Genomic DNA, 22629 nt, shown 5'->3' on the forward strand with positions numbered 1-22629 from the left:
ATTGTTGGAGCCGCCCGTCAGAGGGTATGGTCTGAAGCCCGACCCTGCTGCTCCCCTGCGGCCAGATGGAGAACTGCAGCCCTGCTCCTCAACTTTCCCATCTCCAACACTTCTAAGTGGAAATAATATCATTTAATGCTTGTTACCCTAGGAGAACGTAAGCAACCTAGGAAGGTGCTTAAGAAGTCAACATTTTTCAAGGACAAGCAGCAGACTACAGGCGTCCAAGTCATGGGGGTTATGGAGAGATTGGTGACAGAATTGAATGAAGAGTCCAGAAAGACCAATCTCAGTGTTCAGAGCAATGGTGCATCTTTTAAGTTTTTGCCAAGCAAAGAGGCATGTTTCTCACAAGACAGCCGTTAATTGTCACTTAAGGGGCATTACTGGCTTGTCAGATACCTTATTACTGATCCAAACTTGCCTCACTAATGTTCAGCTTGCCAAACACATTGAACAAGTTAGACATTGGGAACCCTCAACATGGAAATCAGAGCTGGTACCTAGTGACGTCAGCTCTCTCCAGGCTGTGAGTAGTCGCCATGTTGATCAGCACCAACCTGCATCTCCGGACATGAATCCAGGGCTACCAGTCACTGGATCCTCATCCACAGTATCCAACATTTGACAAACCCTCCGAACCATCATGACATCATGGTGATCCATTTACAGGGGTTGCTTAGGAAGGACAGATCTGCACTGCAGAGCATATCAATCACTAGCTTTGAGAAGCAGCTGCAAAGACACCCTTAATGCATGGATAGTTTATGGATTAGACCAGCCTATCTTGGTACTGCTTTACTTGCTCTCTTAGTGTTTGCTAACTAAGAGTTTACATGCATACTCACAGTGTTCACTCTTGCACCACCTTGGTAAATAAGGGGATTAAGGGTTATGGGAGAAGGCAGAGTTAAACATTTCTTAAATAATGGAGCAGACTCGATGGGCCAAATGGCTTAATTCTGCTCTGATATCTTATAGGCCATGCAAATTAGTGTAGTCATACAACAGGGGCACCCTGCCATACTGGTCAGCAATCTTCAGACAAAGAGTGTACATCATGCTGTGTGGCAGTGAGCTGCATCAGTTTGGTTAAGTACATGTGTAGGAAAGGTTTTATATGTTGTAATTGTACCCACATCTACCAATTCCTCAGGAAGTCCATTCCACACACAAACTACTCTCTATGTAAAAACGTTGCCTCATTATTTTGCTTCCATCCAAGGGAAAAGGCATTTACCATTAACTCTATCTATACGCCTCATTATAAACTTCTTTAAGCTCACATCTCAACCTCCTATGGTCCAGTGAAAAAAGTCCCAGCCTATCCAGCCTTCCTTTATAACTCAAACCTTCCACAACTTTAGACCCAGTTTTTTTTTAAATAAAGGTTAGCTTTAGAGGGATGGCAGTGAAGGCAGTGCAATGTTCCTCCTGCAACATGTATGAGGTGAGGGATGCCATGGACGTCCCTGCTGATTACACTTGCAGGAAGTGCACCCATCTCCAGCTCCTCCAAGACCGTGTTAGGGAACTGGAGCTGGAGTTGGATGAACTTCGGATCATTCGGGAGCAGAGGGGGTCATAGATCGGAGCTATAGGGAAGTAGTAACTCCAAAGATGGCAGATAGATGGGTGACAGTGAGGGGGACTGGGAGGAAGCAGCCAGTGCAGGGACCCCCTGTGGTCGTTCCCCTCAAGAACAAGTATACCGTTTTGGATACTTGTGGGGGGGACGACTTACCAGGGGTAAGTAACGGGGCTCAGGCCTCTGGCACGGAGCCTGTCCCCGCTACTCAGAAGGGAAGGGTGGAGAAGAGCAGAGCAATAATAATTGGGGACTCGATAGTTCGGGGCACAGATAGGCGGTTTTGTGGGAACGAGAGAGACTCACGTTTGGTATGTTGCCTCCCAGGTGCAAGGGTACGTGATGTCTCTGATCGTGTTTTCCGGGTCCTTAAGGGGGAGGGGGAGCAGCCTGAAGTCGTGGTCCATATTGGCACCAATGACATAGGTAGGAGGAGGGCTGAGGATGTTATACAGGCTTTTAGGGAGATAGGTTGGAAGCTCAGAGTTAGAACGAACAGAGTTGTTGTCTCTGGTTTGTTACCCGTGCCACGTGATAGAGAGTCGAGGAATAGGGAGAGAGAAGAGTTAAATGCGTGGCCACAGGGATGGTGCAGGAGGGAGGGATTTCGGTACTTGGATAACTGGGGTTCTTTCTGGGGAAGGTGGGACCTCTATAGACAGGATGGTCTGCACCTGAACCTGAGGGGCACCAGTATCCTTGGGGGGAGGTTTGCTAGTGCTCTTGGGGGGGTTTAAACTAACTCTGCAGGGGCATGGGAACCCAGACTGTAGCTTTAGGGTGCAGGACCTGGAGTGTAGGGAGGTTAGGAATATGGCATCAATCTTAAAGGATGGTGCCTGTAAACAGAAGAGTGGCTTGAAGTGTGTATACTTTAATGCCAGAAGTATACGAAATAAGGTAGGTGAACTCGCAGCGTGGGTTGGTACCTGGGACTTCGATGTTGTGGCTATTACGGAGACATGGCTAGATCAGGGACAGGATTGGCTGTTGCAGGTTCCAGGGTTTAAATGTTTTAGTAGGGTCAGAGGTGGGGGTAAAAGAGGGGGGGGATGTGGCTTTGCTTGTCAAAGATAGTATTACAGCGGTGGAAAGGAAGATGGATGAAGATTTGCCATCTGAGGTAGTTTGGGTTGAGGTTAGGAATAGGAGAGGTGAGGTCACCCTGTTAGGAGTCTTTTACAGGCCTCCTAATAGTCCTAGAATCGTTGAAGAAAGGATTGCGAAGATGATTCAGGAGAAGAGCGACAGTAATAGGGTGATTGTTATGGGAGACTTTAACTTTCCTGATATTGATTGGGAAAGCTATAGCTCAAGTTCGTTAGATGGGTCAGTGTTTGTGCAATGTGTGCAGGAGAGTTTCCTGACACAATATGTAGATAAGCCAACAAGAGGTGAGGCCATACTGGATTTGGTTCTGGGTAACGAACCAGGCCAGGTATTAGAACTAGAGGTAGGTGAGCACTTTGGGGACAGTGACCACAATTCGGTGATTTTTAGTCTAGTGATGGAGAGGGATAAGTGTGTACTACAGGGCAAGAGTTATAGCTGGGGGCAGGGAAATTATGATGCGTTGAGGCATGACTTAGGATGTGTGGATTGGAAAAGTAGATTCCAAGGCAAGAGCGTAATTGATATGTGGAACTTGTTCAAGGAGCAACTATTGAGTGTCCTTGATAAGTACGTACCTATCAGGCAGGGAGGAAAGGGTCGTGTGAGGGAGCCGTGGTTTAATAAGGAGTTGGAATCCCTTGTTAAATGGAAGAGGGCGGCCTTTGTAAAGATGAGGCGTGAAGGTTCAATAGGGGCGATTGAGAGTTATAAGGTAGCCCGGAAGGACCTGAAGAGGGAGCTAAGAGCAGCAAGGAGGGGACATGAAAGGTCCTTAGTTGGTAGGATTAGGGAAAACCCTAAGGCTTTCTATAGGTATGTTAGGAATAAAAGAATGTCTAGGGAAGGAATAGGTCCAATCAAGGATAGTAATGGGAAGTTGCGTGTGGAGGCTGAAGAGATTGGGGAGGCGCTGAATGAATACTTTTCGTCAGTATTCACTCAGGAACAGGACATTGTTGTCGATATGAGGCACGAATAAGTAGAATGGATGGCTTTGAGATATGTAGAGAAGAGGTGTTGGAAATTCTGGCAAGGGTGAAAATAGATAAGTCCCCTGGGCCTGATGGCATTTATCCTAGGATTCTCTGGGAAGCAAGGGAGGAGATTGCAGAGCCATTGGCCTTGATTTTTGTGTCCTCTTTGTCGACAGGAGTAGTGCCAGAGGACTGGAGGCTAGCAAACGTGGTTCCCTTGTTCAAGAAGGGGAGTAGGGATAATCCTAGTAACTATAGGCCAGTGAGTCTCACTTCTGTTGTGGGCAAAGTCTTAGAGAGAATTGTAAGGGATAGGATTTATGCACATCTGGATAAGAATGATGCGATCAAGGATAGTCAGCATGGTTTTGTGAAGGGCAGGTCGTGCCTCACAAACCTTATTGAATTCTTTGAGATGGTGACGAAGGAGGTAGATGAGGGGAAAGCGGTAGATGTGGTATATATGGATTTTAGTAAGGCGTTTGATAAGGTCCCCCATGGTAGGCTACTGCAGAAAATACAGAGGTATGGCATTGAGGGTGAGTTGGAGGTTTGGATTAGGAATTGACTCTCTGGAAGAAGACAGAGGGTAGTAGTTGATGGCAAAGGTTCATCTTGGAGTGCCGTCACTAGCGGTGTTCCGCAAGGATCTGTTTTGGGACCATTGCTGTTTGTCATTTTTATAAATGACCTGGAGGAAGGGTTAGAAGGTTGGGTGAGCAAGTTTGCGGATGATACGAAAGTCGGAGGAGTTGTAGACAGTGAGGAAGGATATGGCAGGTTACAGCGGGATATAGAGAAGCTGCAGAGCTGGGCAGAAAGGTGGCAAATGGAGTTCAATGTAGCTAAGTGTGAAGTGATTCACTTTGGTAAGAGTAATAAAAAGATGGATTACTGGGCTAATGGTAGACTACTTGGTAGTGTGGAAGAGCAGAGGGATCTTGGTGTCCATGTACACAGATCTCTGAAAGTTGCCACCCAGGTAAATAGTGCAGTGAAGAAGGCATATGGCGTACTGGCTTTTATTGGTAGAGGAATTGAGTTCCGGAGTCCTGAGGTCATGCTGCAGTTGTATAAGACTCTGGTGCGGCCGCATCTGGAATATTGTGTGCAGTTTTGGTCGCCATACTATAGGAAGGATGTGGAGGCACTGGAACGGGTGCAGAGGAAGTTTACCAGGATGTTGCCTGGTATGGTAGGAAGATCCTATGAGGAAAGGCTGAGGCACTTGGGGTTGTTTTCTTTGGAGAAAAGAAGGTTTAGGGGTGATTTGATAGAGGTGTACAAGATGATTAGGGGGTTAGATAGGGTTGACAGTGAGAACCTTTTTCCACGTATGGAGTCAGCTATTACAAGGGGGCATACCTTTAAATTAAGGGGGGGTAGATATAGGACTGATGTTAGGGGTAGGTTCTTCACTCAGCGAGTCGTAAGTTCATGGAATGCCCTGCCAGTAGCAGTAGTGGACTCTCCCTCTTTATGGGTATTTAAGCGGGCATTGGATAGGTATATGGAGGATAGTGGGTTAGTGTAGGTTAGGTGGGCTTTGATTGGCGCAACATCGAGGGCCGAAGGGCCTGTACTGCGCTGTATTCTTCTATGTTCTATGTTCTAACTGGCAACATCCTGATAAATCTCTTCTGAACCCTTTCTGCTTAATTGTATCCTTCCTGTAACTGGGTGACCAGAACTGGACACAGTACTCCAGAAGAGGCCTCACCAATGTCCTGTACAACCTCAACACAACTTCTCAACTCCTCTACTCAAAAGACTGAAGGCAAGTGTGCCAAACACCTTTTTAACCACCTTGTCTATATGCAATGCAACTTTCAAGAATTATGTACTGCACCCTTCGGTCCCTCTGTTCTACAATACTACCCAAGACTCTACCATTAGTTGTATAAGCCCTACCCTGGTTTGTTGTACCAAATTACAATACCTTGCATTTATCCAGATTAACCTCCATCTGCCATTTTTTAGCCCATTGATCCATTTGCTCAAGATCCTTTTGTTATCTTCACTGTCCACTGTGCCTACCTTCCTGCCTGGGGCTAAGCAGGTACACGGTCTCAAGCAGTCCCCCAAGTGTCAGTGGCCCAGGGCTGCAGAGCCCTCCCCAGCTTGTGCTCCCACACTCTCTAACACTGACATAGCCTCTGCGGTGTCGGAATCTGAGCTGGTGACGGGTGGAGGAGGCAGCTTTACTGATGCATTCTCCGGTGCCTTGGTACTCTCATCATCATAAATTGAGAAGGTGGCAGAGACTGCCATTTCTTGAGCAGGGTGGCGGATATTCTCTTTGTACTTGCAAGAAAAAGGAGAGAGAAGGTGTTGTGGTTGGTGGCTAGAATGTGGTGAGCAATGATTGCAATTGACTGTGGGGTTACTGTGAGAGTTTCCTGAAGAAGGGCTTATGCCTGAAATGTTGCCTCTCCTGCTCTTCAGATGCTGTGCTTTTCCACCACCCCTCCCTCTCTCCTTTTTGACTCTAACTCATGTGCAGTCCTCACTTTCTCCTAGTTACTGTGAGAGTTGCGGAACGGGCAGTGTGGTACTTGCTCAGTTGGCGGGACTTGGATATCCCAGCATCACCGCAGGAGTGGTCCCTACCAGGGCCGAAATTCTCTCCTTGTAGTGGGTGAGGTGTCAAAGGTCAGGCACCCCTCCAGCCTTCCAGGCCTTCTCTGCCCTACCGTAAGCTGCCTTGTTTTACTGTGAGAGAACAGGAGGAACTGAATGAGATAAAGGTGAGTGACCCAGCTGTTAGTGCTGGTGCAGGTCACTGCAAGGTAGGGAGATGGCCTAGCTGACTGAGTCGGCAGCATGGAGGCCAGGCAGAGTTAGCAGGGGAGAGGGGACTGGCTGGTTGGAAATACACCAGGTCAAAACAATGTAACTTCATAACCCAAAGAAATAATTTAATCAAGTTTAAGCTTTGGAAGGAATGGTGGACGTCAACGATCTCTTGGTCAGAAAGGCAGGTTTTCAGAAGTAAGGTGGCAATGCTACTGATATAGATTGGGAAATTTGGAACATCTTAACTATGAGATTGTTATCAGGACTGTGTCTTTAAAGGACGTCACCTTTACCTTACTGCGATATGGCCTGGATAAAGGTGCTGTCTGAAGTAACACGAGGCAAGGTTAGATTCCAGGGTGCACTATAGAATAAAATACATTCATAAGAAATAGCAACAGGAGAAAGTCATTGGAACAATTATCACCATTTAATAAACTAATCTACTGCCATTCCATGTGGTATGTCCTTTAACCGCTTTAGTATCCAAACCCTACTTTGTGAACAGCTGTGTTGAGCAGAAACTCCACCTAACAATGCAACGTCGATGCCGACTAATAGACACCACCGAAAGGATAGGCCCGATTGTACCAGCTTTCAGGCACTCAGCACAGAGAGGGGAAAGACCTCAGTGCTGTCAACAACAGCCCCCCTCTCCCCACCAAAATATCTCTCCCTCAGCCACCATGAAGAGCTACCAGCTAAATAGCCAACACTACTTTGATTATCTTTGTCATCATTCCCAGCTTTTCCCCACTCCCAGACTTCGGTTCCAATCAAAGGCCTTGCCATCAGTCCTGGAACCTCGGTCTCAGTAAAGCCTCTGCGCTTAACAGCTGTGGTAATGCCACAGAACATAGTAATGTCAGCCCCACATTTTCACACAGATATATTTTGGTTTAATGGTGTCTGTCATCTGTATGTCACATCACAGAGTCCATTTGCGCATATGCAGGGGGCTATTTTTAAAGCCACCTTTTCATTTGTGCTAATCACTCCACTCAAATACACCCAATAATAAAGCATCTGCAACCCTCTTGGATAGAGAAGTCCAAAGATTCACAATCTTTTACGTGAAGAAATCGCTCCTCAGTTCAGTTGTTTTAATCTGAGAGTGCAACCTTCAAGTTATAGAGTCATAGAAATGTACAACATGGAAACAGACCCTTCGGTCCAACCCGGCCATGCCGACCAGATATCCCAACCCAATCTAGTCCCACCCGCCAGCATCCGGTCTATATCCCTCCAAACCCTTCCTATTCATATACCCATCCAAATGTACCAACCTCTACCACTTCCTCTGGCAGCACATTCCATACACGTACCACCCTCTGCATGAAAACGTTGCCCCTTAGGCCTCTTTTATATCTTTCCCCTCTCACCCTAAACCTATGCCCTCTAGTTCTGGACTCCACGACCCTAGGGATAAGACTTTGCCCATTTATCCTATCCATGCCCTTTACAATTCTGTAAACCTCTAGAAGGTCACCCCTCAGCCTCCGACACTCCAGGGAAAACAGCCCCTGCATGTTCAGCCTCTCCCTATTGCTCAAATCCTCCAACCCTGGCAACATCTTGTAAATCTTTTCTGAACTCTTTTAAGTTTCACATCTTTCCGATAGGAAGGAGACCAGAATTGCAAGTAATATTTCAACAGTGATCTAACCAGTGTCCTGTACAGTCACAACATGACCTCCCAACTCCTGTACTCAATACTCTGACCAATAAAGGAAAGCATACCAAACACCTTCTTCACTATCTTATCTACCTGTGACTCCACGTTCAAGGAGCTAAGAGCCTGCACTCCAACGTCTCTTTGTTCAGCAACACTCCCCAGGACCTTACCATTAAGTGTATAAGTCCTGCTAAGATTTGCTTTCCCAAAATGCAGACCTCACATTTATCTGAATTAAAGTCCATCTGCAACTTCTCAGCCCATTGGCCCATCTGGTCCAGATCCTGTTGTAATCTGAGGTAACCATCTTCATTGTCCAATACACCTCCAATTTTGGTGTCATCTGCAAACTTACTAACTGTCCCTCTTATGCCCTCATCCAAATCATTTATGTAAATGACAAAATGTAGAGGGCCCAGCATCGATCCTTGTGGCACTCCACTGGTCACAGGCCTCAAGTCTGAAAAACAACCCTCCACCACCACCCTCTGTCTTCTACCTTTGAGCCAGACCTTGCTAATCAGTCTCCCATGGGGAACCTTGTTGAACGCCTTACTGAAGTCCATATAGATCACATCTACTACTCTGCCCTCATCAATCTTCTTTGTTACTTCTTCAAAAAGTTCAATCAAGTTTGTGAGACATAACTTCCCACGCACAAAGCCATATTGACTATCCCTAATCGATCCTTGCCTTTCCAATTACATGTACATCCTGTCCCTCAGGATTCCCTCCAACAACTTGCCCACCACCGAGGGCTTGTCTTTACCGCCCTTCTTAAACAGTGGCACCACGTTTGCCAACCTCCAGTCTTCCGGCACCTCACCTGTGACTATTGATGATACAAATATCTCAGCAAGAGGCCCAGCAATCACTTCTCTAGCTTCCCACAGAGTCCTTGGGTACACCTGATCAGGTCCTGGGGATTTATCCACCTTTACCCATTTCAAGACATCCAGCACTTCCTCCTCTGTAATCTGGACATTTTGCAAGATGTCACCATCTATTTCCCTACAGTCTATATCTTCCATATCCTTTACCACAGTAAATACTGATGCAAAATATTCGTTTAGTATATCCCCCATTTTCTGCAGCTCCACACAAAGGCCACCTTGCTGACCTTTGAGGGGAAAGTGAGGACTGCAGATGTTGGAGATCAGAGCTGAAAATGTGTTGCTGGAAAAGCGCAGCAGGTCAGGCAGCATCCAAGGAGCAGGAGAATCGACGTTTTGGGCATGAGCCCTTCTTTAGGAATGGCTTCAGGAATTCCTGAAGAAGGGCTCATGTCCGAAACATCGATTCTCCTGCTCCTTGGATGCTGCCTGACCTGCTGACCTTTGAGGGGCCCTATTCTCTCCCTAGTTACCCTTTTGTCCTTAATATATTTGAAAAAGCCCTTTGGATTCTCCTTAATTCTATTTGCCAAAGCTATCTCATGTCCCCCTTTTGCCCTCCTGATTTCCCTCTTAAGTATACTTCAACTGTCTTTATACTCTTCTAAGGATTCACTCAATCCATCCTGTCTATACCTGACATATGCTTCCTTCTTTTTCTTAACCAAACCCTCAATTTCTTTAGTCATCCAGCATTCCCTATACCTACCAGCCTCTAGAACTCCGTATAGTAAAATCAATCAGCATCTGTCTATCTCTCCACTTTCGGCCTCACCCATCAATGCGAGTATTCTCCACCTGTGTCATGTGGCCTTGAAAACTCCCAGACCAAGTACAGCTTGAGAGTGACTCCACCAAATGCATCTGAAGTTTATATTTCTCCCAGCTCGTTCGGTGGTTTCTTGTGGGTCAATCACATAGGCTCATCCATTTCCATACATTGAACCTCAGATAGATTGAAGAAAATGATCAAGAGAAAAATTTACTCTGACAGATTATAAAATTTACTTTGTTACGTCTGTTAGCAATGCTGTTGCAGTCCTGTGTAATGTCTTATCTAACCACTAGATGGCAGTATTCTCCTTACCTTGGGCTGTTTGTTCAGCTCTTCCATTGAGTAATTCTGGAATCTTCTCCATCTTTTATCTTCTGTTAGTTTGAATAAGTTCAAGTAGGGTCATTCTACTTCACTCTCTCTGCCAGTTGCTGGAGTTAATGCTTGTTTGCTGCCCTCCTTCAGGGTTTGGGTCTTTTTTTTAAAATGTCAGCCTCGATAGTAAATATTGGCAAACTCCCTTCTGCCATGACTGAGTAAACAGCTAAGTGTGATTATTATCCTCACCTGACATTCCCAAATACAGTGGTGCCTCGGGATGGTGTGACATTTTATTGCTGGTTCATTGCCCATATTAACCCAGGAATATTGGGGTGAGTAATAACCAGGCCCATTGACATGGGCTCTGATGGGGCGAGGTTAAGTAAACAATCGACCAAGATAGACTTAACAAAACAAAACCACCTCAGTCATTAAACAGGTTAACTCGGCTCCTAGGGAAGTTGCTCCCTTGCTGAATTGCCTGAAATTTGATCGGAAACTCACTCCCTCACTCACCTTGCAGCATTCAAATGGATGGTAGCAGTGGCAGTTCTTGAGAATAATCCCCAGGTTTTAAGTTAGGGGAATTTACAACAAATTCCTGAAACTGACAGAGAGATTAATCTGGATTAGTGGTGCTGGAAGAGCACAGCAGTTCAGGCAGCATCCAACGAGCAGCGAAATCGACATTTCGGGCAAAAGCCCTTCATCAGGAATAAAGGGCTTTTGCCCGAAACGTCGATTTCGCTGCTCGTTGGATGCTGCCTGAACTGCTGTGCTCTTCCAGCACCACTAATCCAGTATTTGGTTTCCAGCATCTGCAGTCATTGTTTTTAGTAGAGAGATTAATCTGCCAGGATTTGAGAGAGAGAGAGAGTGAAAGAGAGAGAGCAGGACCTTGCCTTTGGTTCAAACTTCAAATTACACTGAAAAGATGTCCATTAACATAAATATCTTCTTGTCAGGTAGAAGCTTGGTCTGGATCATTTATTTCCCCCGGAATATTTGAAGTTTTCTTCCTTTGCATGCTGTTCTATCCTCATTAACTTCTTTATGTGAGTAGCTATTTGTCTTCTCATTGTTCTGTGACTTCCTTGCTTCAGCACATTTTCTGAAAGTGATTTACAGATGTAGAATTTTCCTTTAATTGTTGGGTACTGTGTGTCTGTGAGGCTTCCTTGCTTCACACAACAGGCACTGCCTTTTAGTATCTGGTATTTATCCTTCACTCTGAGCTTCTCTTTTTCATGTGACTTCGAGATTTTTTACCTTAAGAACTGGATGGATTCCTCTGATCTCTTTTAAAAAGTTGATCCTCTCCTATTAATATTGACCTGTGTTGCTTCTGAACCTTTGCTTTATTTACCTTCTGATTTTCTTTAAATCTAAAATCAAATCGACTTTAATAAATCTGAAAAGGACTCATCTGCAACTCCAACAATAATTCTAACTGTTAGGGATTCTAAATTTACAACTCCAAAGTCATAGTTTTCATTATTCTGCAGATATCATTATTGAAATTCTTGATGGGCTCCCCTTGATGCTGAGTCCATTTCTAAAACTTTTTCTTTCAAGGGTTGTATTTAATTTGAAGTTATAGTAATTGTCAATGGCTTGTAGAACTCAAGCAAAAGTATCTGTTGCTCCTTTTTCCCCCTTTGTGGGATGTAATAAACTATAATCCCAATCAAATGTAAAGACGTGTTAATTTGTGATTTTTGTGAAGATTTGTAGCTCAGGTTCAAATTGTAAGTTTACTCGCTGAGCTGGAAGGTTTGTTCTCAGACATTTCGTCACCATGCTAGGTAACATCATCAATGAGCGTCTGCTGAAGCACTGGTGTACAGATGCTTTCTATTTATCTGTCTCGGTCTGTTGTGGTGGGTGACATCACTTGTGGTTCTTTTTCTGAGGGGTAACTGGGGTCCAAATAGATGTGTTTGTTGGTGGACTTCCAGTTTGAATGCCAAGCCTTCAGGAATTCCCATTAATGTCTCTGTTTAGCCTGTGCCAGAATGGATATATTATTCCAGTCGACTTGTTGTCTGTGTGTAAGGATATTAGTGACAGTTGGTCATGTCTTTTGGTGGCTAGTTGGTGCTCATGTATCCTGATGGCTAGTTTCCTGCCTGTCTGTCCAATGCAACATTTGTTGCAGTCCTTGCACGGTATTTTGTATATGGCGTTCGTTCTGCTGGTTGTTGGCACAGGGTCCTTTAGATTCATCAAGAGCTGTTTTGGTGTGTTGGTAGGTATGTGTGCTACCATGATGCCAAGGGGGCAGCATAGTCTGGTTGTCATCTCTGAGATGTCTTTAATGTATGGTAGTGTGGCGAGAGTCTCTGGGCATGTTGTATCTTCTTGTTTGGCCTTGTTGTATAAGAATCAGCGGACTGTGCTTGTCAGGTACCCGTTGTTCTTGAATACAATGTAAAGGTGTTTTTCTTCAGCACCTCGTAGTTCCTGGGTGCAGCAGTGTGTTGTGGGTCATTTAAATAATGTCCTGATGCAGTTCTGTTTGTGGGTGTTGGGATGATTGCTCCTGGAGTTGAGAATCTGGTCTGTGTGTGTCGTTTTCCCCATACGTTTGTCTGCAGCTCTCCATTGGCTTTTCATCCTACTGCAACATCTAGGAAAGGGAGTCTGTTGTTTGTTCTCTTCCTCTTTGGTGAACTTTATACCATTAAGGATGTTGTTTATGTGTTTGTGTTTCTTCTAATTTGTTCCGTTTCGTGATGACAAAAGTATCATCCACACAGCGGACCCAAAGCTTGGGCTGGTTTGTGGGGAGGGCTGTTTGTTCCACCCTCTGTATAATTGCTTCTGCCAAGAATCCGGATATTGGTGATCCCATGGGTGTCCCGGTGATTTGTTTGTAGGTCTTGTCGTTGAGGGTAAAACGGCACAGGTTTACTAGTTGGAGGACGCTGTCCTTGCTGATGGAGTTGGTGCTGTCTGGTGTTTGTGTTGTCGGTTTGTCTAGCAGCGAGGCCAGTGTTTCTTTGGCCAGGGTGATGTTTACTGGTGTGAACAGGGCCGTCACATTGAAGGGAACAATGCCCTCATCGTCCTCCACCTTGGAATCTTTGATGATGTTAAGGAATTCCTGGGTGGAGTGGACGGAGTGGTGTGAGTCTTCTACTAGGTATTTCAGTTTACGGTGAAATTCCCTCGCTAGCCTGTATGTCAGAATGCCGGGAAGTGAGTCTGTGGATCTGGGATGGGGGAGGGGGGGATGGGTGGTTTGCATACCTTTGGTAATCCATAGAAACAGAATGTGTTGGATCCTTCAGGTTTCATTCTTTGGAGGTCTGTTTTGTTAACTCCACCTGTTAATTTCATTGAGTTTCTTCAGTGGTGCTGTCATACAGCTTTCTACTATGGAGTTGGGCCCATTGGCACCTGTTGCTCGATGTCGGTATCTGCTAGTGGGGTGTTTGCTTTTTCAATATATTGTGTTCTGTTCAGGATGACGGTCATGCGCCCTTTGTCTGCCAGTAGGATTACATTATTTCTGTCTTTTCTAAGTACTTCCAGAACTTTCTTTTCCTGTGTGTTGAGTATGTTCCCTTCTTTCTTTCTGCTTAGTTTTGGTGCTACTGTCTGTCTGATGGCCTGCTGGGTTTCTTCAGTCATGAATTTCTTCTCCACAAATGGAGCTGCATTAGGACATTATTTAAATGAGCCACAACACACTGCAGTACCCAAGAACTACAAGATACTGAAGAAAAGCACCTATAACAATGTATTCAAGAACAACAGGTACCCAATAAGCACAGTCTACCGATTCTTACACAACAAGCCTAAACAAGAAGTCACAACACGCCCAGAGACTCCAGCCACACTACCAAACATTAAAGGCAGCTCAGAGGTGATGACCAGACTACGCTGCCCCCTTGGCATCATGGTAGCGCACAAACCTACCATCACACTGAAACAGCTCTTGATGAATCTAAAGGACCCTGTGCCAACAACCAGCAGAACAAACGTCATATACAAAATACCCTGCAAGGACTGCAACAAGCACTGCATCAGGCAGACAGGCAGGAAACTAGCCACTAGAATACACAACCACCAACCAACCACCAAAAGACATGACCAACTATTCCTAGTATCTTTACACACAGACAACAAGAGACACCAATTTGGCTGGAATACTACATCCATCCTGGGACAGTCTAAACAGAGACACGCATGGAAATTTCTAGAGGCCTGGCATTCAAACCGGAACTCCATGAACAAACACATCGATTTGGACCCCATTTACCAACCTCGCAGAAAAAGAACTGGAAATGATATCACCCACCACAACGGGCCGAGTCAGATAAATAGAAAGCGGGACAGTATACCAGCGCATCAATGGAGGCTCAATGATGATGTTACCCTGCATGGTGACGAAATGTCTGAGAACAAACCTTCCAGTTCAGCGAGCAAACTTTTTCACCATGTTTTAACTTGCTTTGCTTCTGATGTAGTATCAAATATGGAAGCTCTTTTGTATCTTCTGTAATCTTGGACTGTTATTTTCTCCAAGGTGTCCAATTTTGTTTTCTATTTGCCCCATTTCTGAAGCTACATTTTCCTGGCAATATTACTTCTGCAGCTATGTTTTCCTTATGGGATTGTTCATTTTCCTTGTATAACAGTGTTTATTTTTGAATTATCTGGACTTTGGCTGAAAAATGACAGAGAGAATCTAACCATCAGCCCTTGATGTTCAATTACATTACCATTGTCAAATTCTCCACTATCAAAATCCTGGGGATACCAACAACCAGAAACTGAACTAGACATGCCGTCTAAATACGGTAACTACATGAGCAGGTTAGAAGCTAGGTATTCTGTTGTGAGTAACTCACCTCCTGTCTCCCAAAGCCTGCCTGATATCTATAAGGCAGAAATTAGAAGTGTGATGGAATACTCTTCATTTGCCTGGGTCGGTGTAGCTCCAGCAACACTTAAGAAGCCGAGTATCAATTGATAAAGTTGTATACTTGATTAACACCACATCCAACAATTTCAACGTTCACTCCCTCTACCACCTACACATAGCGGCAGCGGTGTGTACCATCAACAAGGCACACTGCAGTAACTCACCGAAGTTCCTTCAGCAGCACTTTCCAAACTCATGACCTCTACCACTTAGAAGGACAAGGACAGCATTTGCATGTGAACATCACCACCATCCCCCTCCAAGTCCCACCACGGTAACTTGGAACTATTTTACTATTCTTTCACTGTCAATGGGTCAGAATCCTGGAACTCCCTTTGCAAAGCACTGTGAGTGTCCCTAGACCCCAAGGATTGCACTGCTTCACTTACTACCAGCTTCTCCAGGGTAAGTATGGATAGGCATGGTTCTCTTACCAAGTTCATACAGACTCGTTTGCCTGAATGGCTTTGTTTTTTGCTGTGAAATTTTCTGAATCTTTGATTTCTGTGGATACGGCTGTGAAATTAAGGAGGTATAATAACTGAGTAAAAGAAAGCTTGTAATTACGTCAATATTTTATTTGAAATAAAAATTAAAATGTGAATACATTGCTTTAAGCGAAAGATCAGCTCAAAGATCAAAGATCAAAGTTATGTGATCAAAATAATTTCTTGGTAAATACTACAATTCTTTGAGTCCATCAACAGATGGCAGTGTTCGTCAGCCACTCAAGCAATGAAAAGTTTTAATCAGTCATTCCTACAGGAATGAATTGCAATTAAGAGTCGCATTAGGACCAAGAATGCATATTCCATAAGGCTGTGGGTTTGAAGTCAAGAAAATATTTCTGATGATTTATACCTAGCAACCTCCAAGTAAGTTCCTGCAATGTCTCCACATTGCACAACTGAAAAAGTGGAAAAATAAACCAAGAGAATGCTTTCCCTTGAGATCTTTCTCCCTTAATTATTTTCCTTTTGTTTTCAACTCATTCCTTGCTGGTTTATTGACTTTGAAACCTCAGACTTTCCGAGTCTTGGAACTTGGTTTCATTGTGTGGAATATATTCGAACAAAGAGTGTAATGTTCCCAGGTGACGTAAGCAATGGTGAGGGGGTAAACACGGTGGGATTGGAAGAAAAGAGATTCTGGTTGTCGAGAGAAAAGCATCCAATTCTGCATCAAAGTTTTGAACAGTCAGGTGAGGGTCTTGCTAGTGAGTGACAAGAGGCCTGCTTGCATTCATTTGCATGCCAGTCGTATCTAATCTCACCTCATTGATATGCATTTTCCTATTCCTGAATTGAAACTAAATGGCAACAACTCCTGACATGGAAGCCACAGTGGATACATGGCTGCTTGCTCCTCTGGGCCTCCACATTGGATAGCAGTCACCAACATCTTAGGGTACACTTAATAGCCAATGGCTGCCAACAGCCTGCATCCAAGGAGGTTGGTGTCTGACCTGCATCAGCCTCACTAGCTCATTGTGTCACATCTCCAACCCATTTACAATACAGTCTGCTCTTCAGTGCTACATTGGAATGCTGCAGCCTGGGCACTTTACAGGTAGGGACAGGCAACTATGGATTGTTGGGCCAGGGTGCATCTCAGAGCCCCTGACTCACTCTCTTAGCACTCATTCACTTTGCACCGAATTGGATGCTTACAGCATTTCTGTCTGGTTTTGCCTTGTCTTTTGCAATTGCTACCTCACTGCAATTCATAAAGACAATGCCAGGCCTCAGAGACTGCACAAGGGCACAGAGCTGATTTCCTCTCACCTTGAACTGTAAGTATTCACCATCAAGCTGTTCATGCTCAACCCTGCCTTTTGTGGGTGAAGTGGGCTTGAGTGAACAAGCTATCAGTAATCACAATCACCTAGATCCGCTTACTATGTTTGTGTGAAACGTGATGAACTAATTTGAATAATATCTCTTATATTCATTTCGAAGTCCCATTTTGTGAGAGTCCACCATGTCACACTGTGTGGAGAACTATGCTAAACTGTCATTTGTGTGTGATGTCAGTGCTGACAGCACACATTACAAAGAGCCTGTTCTATTTTTGATATTCCCTCGCAACTGGTTCATTGGGACCATTACCAATGGATTCCACCACAGCAGGCCTCATAGTCACAATAGCCGTGGTGCTACATTGGGATAGAGAAATGGAAGAGGATCAGATCCACCAGGACCAGGAGCAACCTCCAGCAAACTGCCTCCAAATGAAGACGACACAATTAAAGGTTCCTTGAGGATGTACAGGTGGTACAGGAAACTCAGAGTCCATTGTCCTGGGAGCCATTTTCTCCAGATGTGGGAGGTGCAGTGTTGCTGCAGACTGCCAATGTCCCGAGACATTGCCATAGAGCAATGCCACCTCCTGGGGTGGGTCCTGTAACCTGGGGTTGGGTAGTGAGCCGTCAAAACTCAGTGCTTCTCAAGGCAACAGCTGTACTGAATTTGTATGCAACTGGCTGTCTCCAAGAGCCTGTGTGAGATCTCAAAACCCTCAACCTGCAAACGTAGCAAGGCAGTCACCAACGCAATTTGTGAAAGGTCACATCACTTTCCCTCATTTCCTTGTGCTAAGGTTGGCGCTGCAGTATAGGCAGTAGGCTTTGTCAACGTAGCTGGCTTATCCTGGTCCTGGGGCTACAGTTGGTATACACACCACATTGAGAGCGCCAGATCATAATAACATAGCTGACTTTATTAACAGGAGAGGATTCCATCAATGTTCAAGTCAGTTGTGATCATCAGTACCACATTTTAGAAGTCTGTGCCAAGTACCTGGAAGCTACCATGATGTTTGTAACCTTGAGAATCCTCCTGTTCCTTCTTCATTTCAAGTATCTTGCAATGACGGTTAATAGGGGCCATGGGTGACCTTCTGCCATCATGATTTTGTTTGCAACTCCCTGATTGATGTCAAGCACAGATACAACACTGTCTATTCTTCCACTGAGGACAAAGAGAACTTTTATTGATTTTTTTATGTACCAGAAATTATTTAAAAGTGTGAAAACCAGTAAAACATATTTATTCCAGTTTAAAAAAGATACAAGTGTTTGTGGAAGTTGGAGAAATGACATCAATTTTCTATCTTATCAAAAAAGGTATGAACCAACCACCTCTTAACCTTTTTGTATCAGGAAGATACAGTTTCATTTAGAGTCATAGAGTAATAGAGATGTAGAGCATAGAAACAGGCCCTTTGGTTCAACCCGTCCATGCCGACCGGATATCCCAACTAAATCTAGTCCCACCTGCCAGCACCCGGCCCATAACCCTCCAAACCCTTCCTATTCATATACCCATCCAGATGCCTTTTAAATGTTGCAATTGTACTTGCCTCCACCACTTCCTCTGGCAGCTCATTCCATACATGTACCACCCTCTGAGTGAAAACATTGTCCCTTAGGTCTCTTTTATATCTTTCCCCTCTCACCCTAAACCTGTGCCCTCTAGCTCTGGATTCCCCGACCCCAGGGAAAAGACTTTGTCTATTTATCCTATCCATGCCCCTCATGATTTTGTAAACCTCTATAAGGTCACCCCTCAGCCTCTGACGCTCCAGGGGAAACAGCCCCAGCCTGTTCAGCCTCACCCTAGAGCTCAAATCCTCCAACCCTGGCAACATCCTTGTAAATCTTATGTGAACCCTTTCAAGTTACACAACATCTTTCCGATAGGAAGGAGACCAGAATTGCACGCAACATTCCAACAGTGGTCTAACCAATGTCTTGTACAGCCGCAACATGACCTCCCAACTGCTGTACTCAATACTCTGACCAATAAAAGAAAGTATACCAAATGCCTTCTTCACTATCCTATCCACCTGCGACTCCACTTTCAAATCTGCACTCCACTTTGAACCTGCACTCCAAGATCTCTTTGTTCAGCAACACTCCCTAGGACCTTACCATTAAGTGTATAAGTTCTGCTAAGATTTGCTTTCCCAAAATGCAGCACCTCGCATTTATCTGAATTAAACTCCATCTGCCACTTCTCAGCCCATTGGCCCATCTGGTCAAGATCCTGCTGTAATCTGAGGTAATCCTCTTCGCTGTACACTTCTTAAAAGATTTACAACACCTCAAATGGTTAAAACTTAATTCGATGCTTTAATGAATAAATGTCTGATTGGTACAGTGCTGAAAAACCTTTTACAATTTAGAGATCGGAGAAGGCATATCCAAAGATGCTTTGAAGGCAAACTTTCAAACAGTACAAAACAACAATCAATTACAATTGAAAGCTTACAATTTTCAAAAAAAAAGTTCTCCATCAAATGGTATATTAATTGATTTGAAACCACAAATCACCTTAAAAAAAGATTAGAATTTAAATAATTGTTAAAATATTCCAGAATTTAATATAAACAAAAAAAAATGAAATCACACCTTCAGGCAGTTTCAATGTTTCAGATACTTCAGTCCAAGAATTAAATTGGTCAACAGTAAAGAAACAATTTACAAACTACAAAATTACTCCACGTCAACACACCAAATTACCAGCAGAACAAGTTAACACAGTGCTTTATTCTGTAGGGCAATTAGCAGACCAGGTTATGAAAGAATAAAAAAGAAGATATCAATGCCTTTTTGATGCTTTCTTAAAATAATTGTTTCCAGGAGAACTTGCTGCCAACCCCATCAATGATTTTTATGCATTTTCTGAACATTGCAAATAGGGGACAATGCAACCAGAACAAATTAGAGAAAGAATTATCATTGGAATTTCTGTTTTATTTCTTTCATGTCTTTTTGCAATTGAAGGGAGATTTCACGCTGGCAATGGCTCTTCAATTTGCATTAGAACCTGAAGTTTGGAAAATCCACAGAGAATTCTAGGGAACAGTTGGATAAATGTATTCCAGAAAAATATTAGAACCCATTAACTTCTCAAAGTACAAGAACTCCAAATAATTTCATAACAAACTAGCACAAAGTGTGTTGAAATAATTTTGCTAAGAGTTTCCATCCAGGGTATGGGTGCAAAAAAAAGCACCCATAGAGTCATGCAGTGTGAAAACAAACCCTTTGGGTGCAACTCACCCATGCCAACCAGAGGTCCTAATCTGACCTAGTCCCAATTGCCAGCATTTGGCCCACATCCCTTTAAACCCTTCCTATTCATATACTCATTTGGATGCCTTTTAAATGTTGTATTTGTATCCACCTCCACCACTTTCTCTAGCACATTGTTTCATACACGTAACAGCCTCTCCTTGAAAAATTCATCCCTCAGGTCCTTTTTAAATCTTTCCCCTCTCACATTAAACGTATGCCCTCTAGTTTTGGACTCCCCCGTGTAAGGAAAAAAGGCCTTGGCTATTCATCCTATCCATGCCCCTGTGAATTTTATAAATCTCTATAAGGTCACCCCTCAGCCTCCTATGCTCCTGGGAAAAAAAGAGGTCCAGCCTATTCAGCCTCTCCCTACAGCTCAAACCCTCCAATTCTGGCAACATGCTTGTAAATCTTTTCTGCACTCTCTCAATGCAAAGAAAAGCATTCTCCAGCTCTATCGTTCAATTGTTACATTTGAAAGAAAGCAGGACATTTTCAAAAGGTGTGCATATACCACAAACAGTTCCCGAAGTGACAGAGATGATGATAGTTACATTTGCAAAGAAGTCAATCCTGAGTACAAGCATCTTTGGAAAACAATTCTGACTCCCAAGATATACTTCCAATAGGACATGTACTCTTGGATGGTAACATGCTTCCTTTAGAAGAAATACCACAGCCATTCCTCAAGGAAACAGGCTATCCATCTGAACCAGACCTGACTAGAGCTCTTCTACATTAGTGACATCCAACTCCATTCAAGCTTAAGCAAGCATCACTGTATTGCTTTTTTCCTTTTTTTCTAATTTTATTAAACAATTCACAGTTTACAAAACAATTCACATTTACAGCTGTATACAGAGAAACAGCAATTTTACAAGGGAGGGGAATGGCAAATCCAAGCCCCTAAACCTAACATTCAACCGGTTTTCAGGGAGATGAGGGTAAACTTCAAATCCCAGTTTCAATCATTACAAACAATAACAATGACGTTTGTACATAGAAGACAGTCAAATTACGTAAGAAACAATGCATACAATACAGACCCCCAGAAAACCCAGCAAGCCCCGCCCCCATTCCTCCCGCCTTCCGACCACTCTAAGGCAGCCCGCCTCTAATCACCTTCCGGCTCTCATTCCACCCCATACCCCTTCCAGTTCTCAGTACACACTGACATACCTTCCAACCACCTCTAGGACAGCCTGCCCCGGTGCCCACCCGGGGTGACAGCTCTGAGGATGGCCTACCTGCCTTCTGGCTGCATCACTGTATTATCCAACAAAAATCCATTATTGAAAAACATAAAGTTACAACCCACTGATATAACGTGACATGGAGCAGGTGGAGCAATTCTTAATGTCAGAAGAATATTCGAATTTCCTTTGAGACATAAAGTTCATTAGTTCACAGAAAATGTTTGTGTCATCTAGAAGCCTCCCCGCTAGCAGCAAAGCCAGGTTTTGCCCTAAAAATCTTCACTTTTTGAGGAAGGATTCCAGCCATCCATCAATTACTATGGCTTCTAAAGACAGGTATTCCAAATCTGGTGTTGTTTATGGATGCTGTCCATTGTCCTTCCACACTCAATGCTTTCCAGTCTAGCCTCTCTCTTTACCTGTTTTATAAGGCACAGTGGTACCTGGAGCTTTTATAAATATGAGTGAATGGGATGCAATGATGTCACTGAAACATGCATGTTTTGCACTTGCATATGGAGAGTTTTTTGGGGGGGTGTCAGCAGACATCCTCTTAAAACTAAGTATCCTTTATTATTCCTGCCTGTACTAGACACACTGTCACTTATACTTTTTAATCAAAGCTGTGTGATGAAATAAAAATATCTGTTGTGACCAATCAAGAGGACATTACAAAGAAGGGATCAGAATAGCCCTGGCCATTAGAGGTGGGATATGATAAGCTGGGGCTCGTTCCCAAAGAGCAGGCTGTGGGAATTTCCTGTGTGGGTGAGAGCTGTAGTGGATGAAAGTTTCATCCAGACCATGGATGATTAGCATTGTTCAAAGTGGCTAGCCTGGCCAGATGGCATTGTCTGTTGGATTTCCTGTTACCCTCGCCTCCTGACTTCCAAATAAATTGGGCAATGGTCCACTCTAATGATGTAAGTGAACCCACTAGGGTCCTTTCAGGATGGGATCGTGAAATGGAACATTCTAGAATGGGCGGCACGGTGGCACAGTGGTTAGCACTGCTACCTCACAGCGCCAGAGACCTGGGTTCAATTCCCGCCTCAGGTGATTGACTGTGTGGAGTTTGCACATTCTCCCCGTGTCTGCGTGGGTTTCCTCCAGGTGCTCTGGTTTCCTCCCACAGTTCAAAGATGTGCAGGTCAGGTGAATTGGCCATGCTAAATTGCCCGTAGTGTCAGGTAAGGGGTAGATGTAGGGGTATGGGTGGGTTGCGCTTCGGCGGGGCGATGTGGACTTGTTGGGCTGAAGGGCCTGTTTCCACACTGTAAGTAAT

Source organism: Chiloscyllium punctatum, chromosome 27, assembly GCF_047496795.1.
Source record: "Chiloscyllium punctatum isolate Juve2018m chromosome 27, sChiPun1.3, whole genome shotgun sequence".
Taxonomy (NCBI): domain Eukaryota; kingdom Metazoa; phylum Chordata; class Chondrichthyes; order Orectolobiformes; family Hemiscylliidae; genus Chiloscyllium; species Chiloscyllium punctatum.